The sequence below is a fragment of the Typopeltis vanoorti genome, chromosome 9, assembly GCF_054136105.1.
Source record: "Typopeltis vanoorti isolate ZY-2024b chromosome 9, IOZ_Tvanoo_1.0, whole genome shotgun sequence".
Lineage (NCBI taxonomy): Eukaryota > Metazoa > Arthropoda > Arachnida > Uropygi > Thelyphonidae > Typopeltis > Typopeltis vanoorti.
The window spans coordinates 48,891,235-48,907,540 of record NC_143557.1 but is presented as its reverse complement, the minus strand read 5'-3'; the positions used below and the strand labels follow the sequence as shown (position 1 = coordinate 48,907,540).

Sequence of the window (16,306 nt, the reverse complement as noted above, 5' to 3'; positions counted from 1 at the left end):
AAAACAAACTTGTATAACACACACATCATGGGAATTCAAGTTCCTTTTTCTTTAAGAAAGTTGGTTACTGCGGATTTAAACAACTTTCTATTTTTACCCCCCCCCCCCTTTTTTTTTAATGTGGACCCCACGCAAGAAAGGCTTAAGTCTATAATACGTTATCATTAGTGTCGCAAGCAGCATATAAATCCCAAAACCTTATTGTAAAGACCAAACATGGCCGTTTATTTAAACTATTCAGGCCTCCAATTCACGCAATACGCAAAGTGATCTTACACGGATGAAATTCACTTAATTCTTGAACACATTTTTCAAAATTCATTTTTATCTAACACTCAATATTATAAAATCAGATTCTTCTTTGTCTATCCCTTCTTTTTCTGTATTCTTTACCAAATTAATTTTTTTCAAGGTCTGAAAATGATTATCCAAAATATTTCATTTTCGTTGAGATAACATTTCGGATTTCCAATTTCATCTTTGTCAGATGCAAAACCTAATTAAAAAACTTCTTGAAGTATTTCATTTTAACTTTATTTATTGCTGGACGATTATGGGAATTTCAGAAAACTGAAGTCTCATTCTATTAAATCATCACAAATCTGATACTCCCATACTTTTTTTTTTTTTAAACGTAAAATTATTAATTTGCTTGAAATAATTTCCGCGTATTTGCAAAATGAAAATCAATATTACGAGACAAAACAAACAAAGAGCGTGCATGGCCCTTGGTTTGCCTAAAAGTTGCACTAAGGAAAAAACTAACACTCAGAAATCAAAATAATTCATTCGCTACGTTTTTATGCATTCTACAAATGCCGCTTCGTAAACAATAAAAAATATTTCCGAATCCCATTTGTAATTCAGCGATGAATGGCTATTTTCAACTTTCCACGAGTAAAAATGATGACGTCACCATCTAAAACGATTACACGTTCATGCGAAACGACGCAATCGGCATTTCCGGATGTTGAACGCAATAAAAACCTCGTGATAAATGGTTTGTGTCCACGCGCTACGCTACCTTTCCTGTTTAGGCGTGAGAGGAGATGGAAGACACTGCTGACTTCCCACCACAAGACAGACGTCGTGGTGCGAGAGGTGTCTTGTGAATCACAAGCCACTGGGTGTGGTTAGTGCTACACTCCGCTTTTAAACACCACTACAAAAAAAGATGGGGGGGAGGGAAGGGAAAAAAGAAAAAGATGCCATTTTAGATATAAGGAATTCATTTGATCGGGTTGTAAGAAAAACTACTTAAAAGTTAAGGAACAAAATAACAAAAACATCCATTTGTGTTACTTGTGTCTTATTAATTAAACTCATCTCCTTCCCTGTTTCTTTGTGCGAGTCATGCTTTCTTCTGTTGTATTTATTTCATTTAATTTCATGTTCCATATCTTTAATTTCTTTTTCAGCTATGGCACATTTCTTCTTTTTTTCCCCATTTTTTTAAAACTTTTTTTTTCAAAGTATCCAAAACTGATTTTACACGGATGAAATTCAAAATACTACCTTTAAAATATAAACTTAACTGGGATTCAGATAACAGGCAAAAAGAACATAAACTAAAAGGGAAAAGACATACAATAAAAAAAAGAAGAAATATTCATCTTTCAAAAACGAACTTAACTATTTTCGCATTCAATAAATATTTTACAAAACCACTGTAAATGTTCGTGATGTATAATTTTTTAAATATTTTTCAGATTTTTTTGTTATTTTTATTCGTACTGATATCCCGTTTAGCATCAATTCTTCAATATTTAATAAGTACTTATTAGTTTTGCTCGTTATCGACGATCTATACGTAAAACAGAGTCCTCAAGAAGATTTAATTCAATATTAGGAGTGAAATATTTAGAAAAGTTTCAAAATTCCATGTCGAAATAGTTCTTCTTGATCAAGATTAAGAACTATTTTGAATTGAAAAAAAAAAAAAAAAAAACTTGCCAGTAGTTAGTTTATCACTATATAGCGTAAATTATGAGAGATGCTAGATGTATGATTTCTCCAGTTTTCAGATAATTGTTGTAATCAGCAACTATCTCGTTCGTGTTCTCATCAAACCACTTCTGTTATATAGCCGATAACCCTTCTGTTATCGGCTAAATTACTAACTTGGGTCATAATCGACACCATCGTAATCCAAGATGTAGACATCTCTTGCTTGTAGCTAGTCAAAGAGCCACACAAGGAATGATATTGTTCTAAGTATTAATACTCTCAAAGTAGAGAATGTGTTGTGAAATAGTAAGGTTTTGCAGTAAATTATGCTATTAATTTATTTGCTTTTTTTCCCCAGCAGTGTATAATTTGACGTATTTTTGTAATATATGAATTAAGTGCTAAAAAATTACAATTAAGGGTAGTTGTTAAAGGCCTTGTGCTCAATCACGACCCTCTTCCCTCAAGCGCTACTCGTCAACCAAAAATGCTCAGGTTACACACACGCATATGTATGGCATACCTACGTGCTCTAAAAGGTGCCACACCAACAGGGGTCGTTGCCATCAATGTTACTCCTGGTACCTCATCAGGAATGGCTACTTTGGTCTTCCAGTATACATGTGAACGGAATACTGTATTATCGAAGATACTATTTTTACTTGAGTGGCTAGGTAGCCAAACAAGTTCTGCGGAAGTACGGATAGCATCGAACAGATCAATGTTACACTTATGGACAACGTATTCGTAACCATCGCATGTTTTAATCAAAATTTCCAACCATCGGGACTAAAATTGAACGCAAAACTCAAAAAGTAGCTTACATGTGTGCTGTTTTCTATCCTTCTGTCTCTCATAAATGATTTTGTGAGACATATAAAACAACTGCGAATATCTATTCTTATTTATTTCGTAAATCCGCAATGCGCATTCTCAATCTATACGTGACTTCCTTCTGTACTTCAGCAAGCATCCAAATAGAACTTTGTCCCTGAGATGGGGGTCGTCTATAGGTTGGCTTATAGTAGCGATCACAGCCTATACGCAGATTCATAAAACAGTGATGCTCTCAACTTCTTCTTAGTAGTCTAGGAATAAACTAGGAGCAACCTTGAATAAGAATATATCATCTTTCAAGTGGTATTCTCAAAAAAGGCTGAAGCCTCTTTCTCATGAAACAGAAAACAGCCATTCCCTAAAGAGACTGCAGCCTCTTCCTCTTAAAAGAAAAAAAGGGGGGAGGGGGGGGGAACATTTTAACAATGCTGAGGCTGCTTCTTTGAAGAAATATTCCAAGTAAGACAAACAGAATAACTTTTCCTAATAATTCACTCAGGAATTGTCTATCAATTTCTGAATGAGTTATTTAATAGCCAACCTATTATTTTTATTTTCGTTTTGATATTCAGTCACAGAAAAATAATTTGGTATCTTGGACAAGGTCTTCTTTACGGTGCTCTCGTCCATTCTAGGCATACACACTACATTGCCATTTTAGTATCCAGTGTATTAAATCTGCTAACTACATGTGTTCTTCGGTTGGTTTGCCCTGGATGAAATACCTCTGCCATAATTGTGCAAAACTCTGTAACTCAAACAAGCTAAAAAGTTCTTTTATGCGTTAAAGGGCTTTACAACTGATGGATAAATATCCCGTGATCTTCAGGATAGTGCAACACAGACACCGCATTGCAAAAGGTAGCCAAGGCCATAAGACGACCGCATCATATCTATTTCCAGTAGCCAATTTGTCTTCTGTTTATATCTGCGAAGGGAGGGGGAATGAGCTGTTTAAGACCAGTTAACTCAACTTTGGTAGAAAAAACTTTTATAAAGTGCTATTAGACATGTTTTTATTTTCACTTTAAGTTGTTTTCAAACTTAGAAATAACAATAGTCTGTAACAAATCCAAAATGTTAATTAACTGGAGTTCTTAAATTTTCTAACTTGTTTTCATGCACTTTGAGTTACTTTTAAAGTCATAAGAAACCCATAAAATTTCATCTTGCACTAAACAGGACTGGAATGAGAAAGGAGCCCTGAATTTTAGGATGCAGCTATTTTAGAAAGTAAGAAAAACTACACTGTGGACCGAAGATCAGATCGGGAAACACTGGAGCATTCCATCAAACACGATGAAGCAGTGGGAAGACTGAAGGCAGAAGACGTAGGTGCTAATGGCTAATTACATAATAATTATATTTTTAGCTTCCAGAGTTGAAAAGCTCTGAAATTTTCTATCCTTATATTCCCTATGATCTTAATTTTTGTCGGATTCCTTCGAATATAATTATCCATTTTTTTTCCTTGGGGTGCGTTCGTGGCCTAATTTCTACTCTGCTGGGAGTGTATACACTTTTCAGGTATCCGTATACTATGTCGGTTCTCTCCATGTGTACAGAGCTTTTATATAGTTATTATATTATTCTTAACATATATTTTATCATAATCTTTCCTTCTCTCTCTCTCTTGTTACTCTATTATTGAACTATTTGTTCTTCAGGATTTTATTTGCAAGAACGTTGAAGATGTTTTCTCATTTCTTTTGACCAAGTTTCATAGCTCTGTTTCATATTACTTCAGGTCTGACCGTTGTTTTTTCTTATCAGAAAGATCGAAGCTAGTAATTTAACCCTGAATGATATAAGAATATATAAACTCTACCTCTAGCTTCTTACCTATTTTGTTATTGTTAATTAAGAAGAACCCAAGATACCGAAGAAGTCGCTCGAATGTCTCCTGATCAATACTGGAAGATTTTGATGTGCTGACTCCCTTGGTGATTACCATTATGTGTTTTATGTTGATTTAATACTAAAACCTGTTTTCTCGAAGGCTAATGATTTTTATTTACATTTCAGAATATTTTTAATTTTTTTCTGATTTTCACTTATGGCAGTGTCATTCGCATATCCTGTAGAATCAACGTATTATCTACTCCCCCCCCCCCCCCCCGCCGTCTATTATGATCCATCCAATTCTATATTCTGAACGTGAGTTAGAATTCTCTTTATTCCAGTTCTCGTTTTTCGTTTTAATTCCGAAAGAATCTAATAAAATCCTGTTAGCCATTGTACTGCCTTTCTGGTCGCTTCTTTTTTTTTTTTTTTTGGAAGCCAAATTATGCTCCATAATATCTGTGTGATATATATATATATATATATATATATGTCTTTCTTAAAAATCAATGAATAGGTCATTTATTTTAAAACCAAATATCCATATCTTTTTCAAGATTTGATCAAGTTCATCAACGGTATATCTATTCCCCCCCCCCCCACTCTGAAACCTATCTGATATTCTTCTATGCAATTCTCTACATATGACATGAATCTTCACAGAATGCTATTCGAAAGAAGTCTGATCTGTGGATAACAGAGATATTCTCTAATAAACAAAACTGGAAAAATTATTTCTCTCTTTTTGTATACCGGAATTATTAATGAGTCCACTCTTGAGATATTCTTTATTCCAGCCATATGTTAGTTTGATTAAAGAGAAACGTCGGGAAGTTCCATTCCACCATGTTTTATTAGTTTGCTTCTATCTCATCAATCTCTCCTACCTTATTATTTATGGGAGATTTCATGCACGGCGATTTCGGAGTAATTACCACATTTCTAAAATCAAATTATTACAAACACACTTCTAGTGGAAATCAACGATCGATTGTCTAAAATGGTAAACGACCAAAGAAGTGGAGAGAAACTGTAGTTTGAATAGAAAGCTAGTACCGAACACTCTGAAGGACTCGAGTAAACATGAAATTGATGTATCGGCAATACAAGAGACAAGAACTGCTTGATAATGGTTTCATTGTATACCGATTATATATTTTAGTGATGATAATAATTCAAGGCATCGATTTAAAACAACTTTTCTATGTAAAGAAATCGATCATATGGTAAACATTGTTTACCATATGATCAAGGTTTTCCTATGCATTAGGAAAACTGCAGCCTAAATACCATCTCCTGCGTAATACCAGATAATGATTTAAAGCACCCAAAAAAAGTCCTGTTTTCTGGAAAGACTAGTAAATCCAGATATGATGATTACTGGCACCAAGATGTAATTTCTGCAATATAAAAAAAAATCCTAATGTTGCACTCTTGAAGAAGGGAAATGTACAACACCATTTAGACACCAAATGAGGGAAAGTCCAAATCACGATTGTTGACACTGCACTGCCACGTGACCCTTCGTCAAACGCTGTCATACGTAATATTTGATATTTCCATTGCAGACCTAACAAGAATAGAAATAACTGGTAAAATTTAAGTTAAAACGCAAGTTTACAGCAAGAGGGAGAATTCCTCCATTCAAGATACGCATACGAATGTAAATAAAAGTCGTGAATAGCTGTAGGATGGGAAAGGAGGGGGAGAGACGAAGATGAAAATGCAAGTTAATACACGCATAAATGCAGCACCAACATGGTTGAATCCAAATATTTTGGATGTAGATGAAAATATACTGAGAGGAAGAAACTAAGCATACAGGAAAATATACTCTGATCAAGAATTTGAAAGAGTGATCTGTGAATGAAAAAAAAAAAAAACAGAAGAGATGCTAGCCATATACTGATAAGTTAAAGAATAATCAATGCGACTTCTACACTGGATGATGAAACTCAGGTGGAGGAGTATTAGAATTATTGCAAAAACTGAATAAGAATCCGGCAATTAGCAATAGGGCTGATGGAATATCAGCACGGTTATTAAAACTGTTCAGCTGAACTGTCTATGCCTATGATCAGATTGTATAATTTGAATCTGAGCACAGGGCGGATTTCACGGGAGCGGCAAGAATGTATGATAATCGCACTACACAAGGATGAGGTAAAGACTGATATGTTTAGCTATCGACTTATTAGTATCTCTGGGTGGTGGTGAAGAAATGGAAAAGGTGGTAAGAGATTACATACAGAAGGGGGTTGACAGAGACTCTGTACTTCGCAATGAACAGCATGGGTTTACTAAGGGAAGGTCACGTTTGAGTAATCTCACATTTTATAATAATGTTACGGGTTGAATTAGACAAGGGGAAATGGATAAATCATTATCGTTTTGGAGTGCTAAGAATTCTGATATGATACAGCATGGAAAGCTGTTAATTAACCGGAGGTTATCGAATTGGATTATAAACTATTAGCTTGGATAAGAGGGTTGATGACTGACATATCAAAAAGTGGAATATGGATATGAGTCCGCAAGATTAAACGTGACCAGCAGTGTATCCCAGGAATCAGTCCTATACATTGACAGCATTAGGAAGAATTCGACATTAGACATCTATTTGCTGATAATTAAAAGATAGGAGAATCAGGAATGTGACTGACATTCAGTACTTGCAGTATGATTTGAATAGGCTGGAATTGTGTACATGTGAAAATGGCTGTCAGTTCAATATTAATAAATGTAAAGTTATGAACTTTGGTGCAATGAGATATCCAATGGCTTATTACTTTGGCGGGATCATGCTAGAAGAAACCGACCAGGCTAGGGATCTTTTGAGTATCTACTGATTGTAAACATTAGCAAACTGGAGAAAGAGGAGATGATAAAACAGAGACCTACAAACTTCTGAAAGTCACATTGGAAGAGAGGACATCCATAAAGTTAAGGAATGAAGTGAAGAAATAAGGGAGAGAGAGATTTTCTCTCATAAGCAGTGGATGATTGGAATGACTTTTGGTGGTGGTAAATGCAGGGTAGCGCGCATGACTTCAAGAAAAGGCATGGGGGTATGAAGATGTGGGTGATAACTGTCCTCCTTTGATGAGTCCCTGAATTCTAGGTAATAATCGCTTAGTAAAGATAGAATTTCTAAAAGACAGAAAGACTACTTTTATAAAGTATTCAACGTACAAACCTCGAATTAATGGTCCATTGGACAGCAACCCAATAGTGAGGATACTTCTATGGAGAGGGTTTCACGAGTGTGGAGTTTTACAAGTGCATAATACATCGAAAGGTATAACATCTGATCGAAAAATGAAGGATGTGCTTGGGACTGTAGATGCATCAATTCCTTAAGAAAATGCCATTTCTGGTATTTTTTTTTTTTTTTTTACAAGACTTGGTCATCGTTAATCAAGCGTGTGGACATATAGGATACCTTATTGTAAACAGCTGTCACATTTGGTTTTTCTTCTTCTCTCTCTCTCTTTAACTGCTGCAAAAATCTTACACATTATGTAAATCAGGCAGTCAACATTTGTCATTTTTCAGATATTCAATTTAAATTTTTAAAAAAATATTGTTTTTCGGTGTTTTACCATAAATTTTATTTCAATTAAGTTTTTACTATAACTGCAAATTTTTTCCCTGTTGAATTTTATGTGTAAATATTCAAGTGCTGCTGATGGGAAAACGATTTATGGGTTGTAAAGCAGCAGCAGAGGCGACCAGTTTTATCTTTTAAAAACTCAAAATTACGTTCCAGAATTTGAAATCGAAAAAAAAATAATAAAGGGAACAAAATCGTTTATGCGTTGAGAAAGAGAGAGAAATGGTCTGAGTGTGTATGTGCGCGAGCGGAGAGATGGAGAGAATTTAGTTGACCAAACGCCAATCAACAGTGTCCCACTATAACACTAACGCTTAGATGTTATAGTGGGGGTATACAATTTCGATCCTTTTAAGAACTGCCAGTTGAAGAACTTTCATGTAATGTTAATAATGCATTTTTCTTTGTGGACTTTGAAAAATAAAGTCCATTCAAAGAATCCCTCCCTTCTTCCTCCTGTTGTCCTTTAGAGTTGCTACTTGAACAGATCAAATTCCAGGAGATACTTAAGATTGATATGTTTTTCCAGGTAGGGTTCAAGAGAGATTCGTTCATAAATTACCTAAGGTCATTTTTGGTATTTTATACAATCGTTTTTCTCCATCTGTCACAGAGTGTCATACATATATCACTGCTCACTATTACCATTACAAAACAGTAGTTCTCCCCCCCCCCCTCCCCCGGAATTATGAACGAGCCCAGGTCTGACTTTTATAATTTTTACATAGCAGAATCACTTCTCAAAAATATAAAATGGAGTATTACTGACAGGTGATCCAATCTTATTCAATCCGTTTACTTACTTAGTTTCACTTCCTTCGAATGAAGGTAGTCAAAATCAAAAAAGTTTTTTAAAAAATTAATAACAAATATGTAATGCGTACTATTTAATAGAATTGATTCTACAGACTTTTAGCCATACAAATATGAATCCATAGACATTCTGTATACATAAAATGATCGTTGCTTTCTACGTGTGCGCAAACGCGAACCCATGCAGACGCCAAGAGAAGGGAGAGTCCACCTGACATTATAGATAGGCCAATCATCCGGCCCAAGCAGAGACGGACATCGGTCGCTCGCTGCTATTTGCTCAGATGTGCCGCCTACACCAGCGACTATTTATTTTCTGCGATTGCTTAATTATATCTTGTACACAGCAATTTCATTTAATTAATGCATTTACTAATCTTGTACACCTGAGAAAAGGGAAAATTTATTACCAATATGGAATAACGAGCACATTTCTGGCGGTACTATGAATTTAGCACTAAATTAAAGCGGTTCTCTAATTTCACACACTTCTAATTTAATCACGTATCGCACGACTCACACCAAACAGCAGAAAGGCAAAGCCGTGCTAAATGCACAACCAACTGCGATTGATTGCAATTTACACACAGTGTCACGTGATTTATATGGCACGCGCTACACGAGGTGGAAATTACCAAACACTTTAGCTATTAGTGCGAGACGACAGACATTGCAGGAATAATCTCGAAACACGAGAAATCTTGGGCTACAAACAGTAGAATGTGTTCAAATATGGCAATGGCAAAGGGACAAATACCAGCGACATGCGCACTGAGGTGGAGAATTCCTAGCCTTTAATACTTTTTTTTTGTTGTTGTTTGTTTTGTGTAAAAAGGGATTAGACGTTGGGGGAAATCTCTTTAATTCGTCCAAACAATATTCCAAAGCATGCATGGTTTTAATCAAAAGGCATTTTAAGAAATTTAACTCTTTTGGTATTTACTGTTAAGTAGAATCTGGTTAAGAAGTCCATTTAATGGATTAACGCTTTAAACCAAAATGATGTTTGACAGTACTGAATTCACTTATGCTCGATATCATATAACGATTCGATCGTAAACAATCATAAAACGATGCATTTTTGTATAGTGACGTCATCGTCATAATCAATCAAGATATCTCAACCAGCCTCTGTTTACAGCAAAAAATCACTGCTGGAAATATATCATTTGTGAGCACAAATAATTTTAGAAATGATCCAAACGATTCATTATTAGCAGCTAAAGGCTATAATAATTTTCCATCTTTTTTGCTTTTTTTTTTTTTTAATTCCCAAAATGTTCCCTCCATTCCTGGTTAGCATACTTTTTTTTTTTGGTTAAAGTCTGGGCACCGTAATCATCCACTGGCTTATTCTCCAGAGATTACGGTGTTGAATACGTTGGTTATTTCGGACTCTGATTGTAGCTCCTGTCTATTGTTGGATATTGTTTGTCTCAGAGAGGTACTGTATACTCTGACACGTATTCAATGCGGATATAGCAAAGTAGGATTTTTTTAGCTCATCGTGATTTTTGTTTTTGTAAAATTTAAGTCACACCCTTTTCTGCAGTGCTCATTTCGCTTATCATCTCCATTAATTCAGTGGGATCCGCTGAGAAGATTGCAATTCGGCAAATCGAAAATGCTGAGTTTCTTTCTTAAGATGCTGAGACCTTTGTAATTGAGCCAAGTTTCCTGAACATCTGTTCAAGTGTATATGTAAAAAAAGTCTATTTGGTCACCTTGTTTGACACCTTTGTTGACTGGGAAGTACTTCCCTTTCTTTCTGTACAAACAGATGCTTGACTTTTGCTGTAAATAGTTTGGATTAGTTTGATATACTTGACATTTATACCCTGTTTTACTAGAGCATCTAAAAGAACAGCATGGGTTATGGAGTCATATACTTTATTGCAGTCGATAAAAGGGATGTATAAAGGTTTGTTATATTTCTATATTCTATTTCAGAATACAGTTGGTGTGCTTTCATAGTAAGCCAGATATTCTGTTTTGAATGACTTTGATGGACGACTTATAATTATGATAAATAAGACTGTTTGGTCTATAGATGTTTATATCTAATTCACAATTTTGTATACGAGGACTGTCATTTATTTTGCCACACGGTCAGGGATAGAATCACTGGTGACATTGTTGTAGACTCTCATCAAAATAGGTAACAATTCTTCTAGTCCATTTTTAATAGTTCGACATTTATCTCACCTTCCCCAAGAGGTTCCCATTTTTCATCTTGCATATGGCATTCTCAATTTCTCTGCTGTTCACCTTATGGACAGTTTTATGCATTATACCACCGCTGCCCAAACTGTGGGCCGTGAAATAATGAAAACAAATTTAAAATGTTTTAAGACTAAGTAGATTGTTTTTATCTTAAAAGAAACGTATTTAATTATTTATTATTTCTTTTTTGTTATTTTTTATATTTTAATGGAAAAAAGTAACACATTGGTGCCGGTCCAGAAATTTTGCTTCCTGCGTATTTCGGCGCTTAATGAATATTAGTAAATATATGCTTATTCATATAGGTTTCATTTCAAAGAAGAAATCTAAGAATTGCAATTTCAAATATTTCACCGGATATTGACCTTTTGTGTAGCAGTATTGAAACACATCCATCACATTGAATTGTTATTAAACTTCTTTGAGGTTTTAAATTCTTTCTTTATATATATATATATATTACGATTTTTTTCGAGGGAAGGGCCGTGAAATATTTAAATTTTTCCAAAAGGGGGGAGGACCTCCTGACATCCAGAAGCACTGCATTATACAATATCTGGCCTGTGGGGGGCACAAAAAAAGTTAGGTTGGATTTAGAATTTTTATAGAGATTACTTGCTATTTTTAAGATTTCTTCTGCTTTTTTTTGGGGGGGGGGAGATCGTTTTTTTTTTTTTTTTTTTTTTTTTCAAGTTTGTTGATTCATCTCTTGCCAGTAGATATCCCCCGATTTTACTACTTTTAAGCTAGAATTATTTTCTAAGGTATTCCTTATCAATGCATTAACAATCCACATGTACTTCCTGATATCTCTTTTTACAAATTGAAATTCGGCGGCCTGGTTGGCCGAGTGGTTAGCATATCCGCCTTATAGCCAAAAGACTGCGGGTCCGAATCCGGCCGTGGGCCTAGATGTTTGTGATTGTCTGCGAATATACTAGTGGTTGTGGGCGGTAGATGGCACTGGTGTAGATAATGATGGCAGTTGTGGTTCGTTGTAGTTGATAGATTGAGTGGTGGAGACAGAGTTGTAGAGTAGGTGACTTCCCTCGATGAGTCTTTGGACTCTCCTTGGAGGGATCACTTAATAATAATTCACGAATTCTCTCATAGCCGTTCGACCGTCGCCTACAGTAACAAAGATCGCGGATTTTGCTGAGATAGAGATTCAGTCACAAAAAAAACATATGCTACTATATACGAGGGTTACCGATTGCTTTTATTACAAGAATCATTTAGGACGATGCTGTGCTATTAACTTTCTCTAAGTTGAATATTATTCAGCTTAGAAACGAAGCTATTCAACAGGACGCACCTTTCCAAATCTGAATTTAAATGCAAGTAATAATAGTAGTAATGCATTTTATAAACGGTAAAAAAAAAGTGGGAAAATTCGTTGTCTTTTCTCTTTCGTGGACAACTGGTCGTATCATTTAAGATTTTGTTAAAATTTCGAACACGGTTGCTTCGAAAGGTCCCTGATACAAGTGTAACACAATGGAAGGAGAGAGGGTTGATTAAGGAGGCCGAAAAAAAAGTATTAAAATAAAAAACGATGCATCATTCAATCGATTTCGACCAGTTATTCCTCGACTGTTTTACTGCTTTCATCTAAAAACATGGGATATTTTTTTTAAAAAAAGTATCACTCATGTAAAAAAAAAAACGTGAGCTAGATACTGTGAAAATAGGAATATGAGTACAATTTAGAGGGCTTTTAATTATATTTATGAAACAATGTTAATTAAAAAGTTATAATTCAATTCAATATTGAATTGAGTGGCACTTTTTAAATTGGTCAGTATTATCCTCTCAATAATCATTAGTTAACGACAAAATATACAGCAGGAACCTGAAGCTACAACTCGCAGGTGCGATTTACTTCAGAAGGATCTCTGCACTGAAATATGAACCCCCAATAGAATAATACGTTAAGCACTCTATGTTTAATCCAAACAACTCTACCTGTATATATTCATAAGGGAAAAAAAAAAAAAAAAAAAAAAGAAAGAAATCCAAATTAATCCGGCAATTAGTCAAGTTTCAGTCAAAAATCCCAAAAGCAATTATTAAAGATCGGAAGTAACTGCTTGCTATAACAACAACAACAAAAAAAAAACTTTACGGAATTTCTAATTCCCTTTCCGTTTCTCATATTAGAAATGCTAAATAAATTCTGCCAGCGGAATTTCATAAAGTAAATTTATGAAATTCTTTCTTTAGATTCGTCTGTTTAAATTTTGTTTCGCTAAACCGAATTTGTGTTCGCATTTACATAAACAATGCGGGAAATTCTTCACCAAGAAACTTCGGACTTGGAACAGCGGTGAAACTAGACTACAAACTCAAGGAGAAATTTCTTCGAGGCTATAACTTTAAAAAGATACAAAATTAGTTAAGAAAATTAGGTGTAGCAGATCGTCAGATGAGCAAACACACTTTGTGTTGGAGTATTTTCCATTAAGCAATTTAGGTGAGTGCCTATTTCGAGTTACAAAAAAACCCTCTGAAATTTTTATACGCAACACAATATCTGTCCGTCTATCAAGTAAATCATATATTTCAATGCAGAATAGGCATGGCCATACCTCATAACAAGTCAAAATAAATAACTAAATTTATTTTAATCGGCTGTAACAAATAAAATCAGATTTATAGAACAATGGATAGAGGTGCATTATACCCCATTGTTCTGGGTTTTGTACCTATTTGGTAGCATTATAGCTACTGAGTATGTCACGCGAATTGTTATTCGACTGTTGACGGTACTATGAGGTATCAATCTGCCAGACACGTGCATACAATTTTTTGATAACAATTAAACTGTACGAAGTTCTATACAATGTGGATTTAAATTATCTATTATTATAGGCATATAACTGATCCACTAGCCAATGTAAGTACAACTGTATTATTTATTATCGTAAATTCTTAGAAACTGTTCAAACATTAAATAAAAGCATTTGTTTTATAATCCTTAAATTTTTGTTGTGTCAATATCTTGGCATAAAAATAAAGTGTTAAGTTAATTAAAAAAACAAAAAAAAACACGTAAATAATATTCAGCTGAGTGTTACGGAACCTAGTCCTCATTTTGTATACAAATGAGTCGCCATTTAGACTTTTTTTCATTTACATTTATAATGGCAAGATTCCGAATGTCTATATGGAGGTTTCCTCGACCATCATGATATTCTTCTTTCTTAATCCTTCTTCTACCTTTTACGGTGTCGAGTTTTTTTTTTTTATTCTTACAGCCGCAACCGTCTCGAAGATAAGGTGGTTGCCCCTGTGCCTCCCGGTGTGTCCTATGTCTGTAGATGCGTGTGTTCACGGGGCTGGTTTGCCTGTTCTGGGGGACGAAAGACTGGGGGACGTCACTGACGGGAATCGAACCCACGTCTTTCCGACCAAAGGGATTCGTCTATAACGACTGAGCTACGGGGACTCCCTTTATGATATAAAAAATGCAAAATAATAATTCATCATAATAGGAACAATAACATTTTTCTGAAATAGTAAGGAATCAACTAGCCAATCACGAATAACAATATCAACATTTCCTGTGGACTATTTACGTATTCAGAATCCATATCAAATTCTATCAAGACTTACGGGTTCCAGAAACAGTTCAATTCCTTTACCAAAGACGTTTTCACTAACGGATGCACAAAAAACATTTTTTCATAAAAGCATATGGTCGTTGTTTATGTGTTTAAAAATGCTGTATTACCAACTGAATGATTTTGTATTATAAAGCAGATATGACTTTTATCTAGAAAGTAACGTCTATATTACTGTTTAAAACGAAAAATGCTGCATAAAACATACTTACGGTTTAGTACTTCAAGAGGGCGTTGCTAACATTCTAAAAACACCTTAAGAAAAGAGAACTTGAGAAATAATGGACTGTATTCTCACTCGATTTTCCTCGCAAAATGGAAATTTAGTCCCTGGAGCAATTTTTACCTTCATTGTTGAAGGTAAAATATGCCTAAATCAGTAAATCATATAATCATAATAAGCCTAAAATATGGATATTAATTGATATAATAACTTCTCTAAAATTTGAAAAGATCAAATTATAAATCATTCTAATTTCAGTTCCTTTTTCTTAAAAGATAAAGAAAGTATCACAGTCAAGTAAGTACAGAGTGAAATTGGAATAAGCCGTTGTCTTCACTTAAGAATTAGTTGGCTAAAATATATCAAACCATTGTTAGTGATCAATCGATCATTGTGGTTCATTAATCTTCAACGCATAGATGTGGTAATCCAGTTGCCTAGTGTGCTACGAGTGTATGGCAATCTCCGTTAGCCCAGACACAACTAATTTAAAATTCCGGAAACAAATGAAATGTGGTTTAAGTCATAAATTATGTCAACTAGCTCCACCTGGCTGTATTGTTAACTAGATGATATTCTTCATCCCTCAGGGACAAAGGGAGTCGTTTGTTCAACAAAAGTCATTTGTAACGAGTTCACCTTCCCCTCGCCCTCCCGACTTTCTATGCGATTTACAAGAGGCTTAACTACACATTTGGAGAGTTTTTTTTTTTTTTACGTTAAAGATTTGATGAAAATTTTCCATTGGGAAAAATACAGTGTTCATTTGGACTGGGAATCAGAGTAAGTGTACTCGAAAACCATCATCTGACTTAGTCTGATACATCGAACGAATTTATACGGTAAGTTATTTGAAACTGATGCAAGTCCAATAATGGACAACCCAATGTTACCTTTAGAAGAATAAATTTATAAATCTTTACCGCATGTAGTGACTGATTACAAACCAACAGAAAAACTTTTTTTTTTTTTTTTTGAAGAACCTAAGTAGTACAACCATGAAAACAAGTAATACTTATCTTGATAGTCTACCTAAAACTTTTGTTATATTACAAAGAAACCCACTTATTCCAGCTCATGACATAAAAGGGTGTTCCATGTTTGACATGTTGAGCCGAAATTATTAACAAAAATTTGACTTCTAATGGCAGAAATGCCATTAGAAGTCAAACAAACTTAAACTCG

At 34.6% G+C, this 16,306-nt stretch overlaps 1 long non-coding RNA gene across 2 annotated transcripts in view; it reads right to left on the bottom strand.

The window, feature by feature from the left end:
• LOC150103023 (uncharacterized) overlaps nucleotides 1–16,306 on the bottom strand; it is a 327,791-nt gene that overhangs the window by 196,728 nt on the left and 114,757 nt on the right. For both annotated transcript variants that reach the window (XR_016548797.1, XR_016548799.1), the window contains one exon: nucleotides 15,111–15,269. This is a non-coding gene — a long non-coding RNA (uncharacterized LOC150103023). The remainder of the gene's footprint in view (nucleotides 1–15,110; nucleotides 15,270–16,306) is intronic.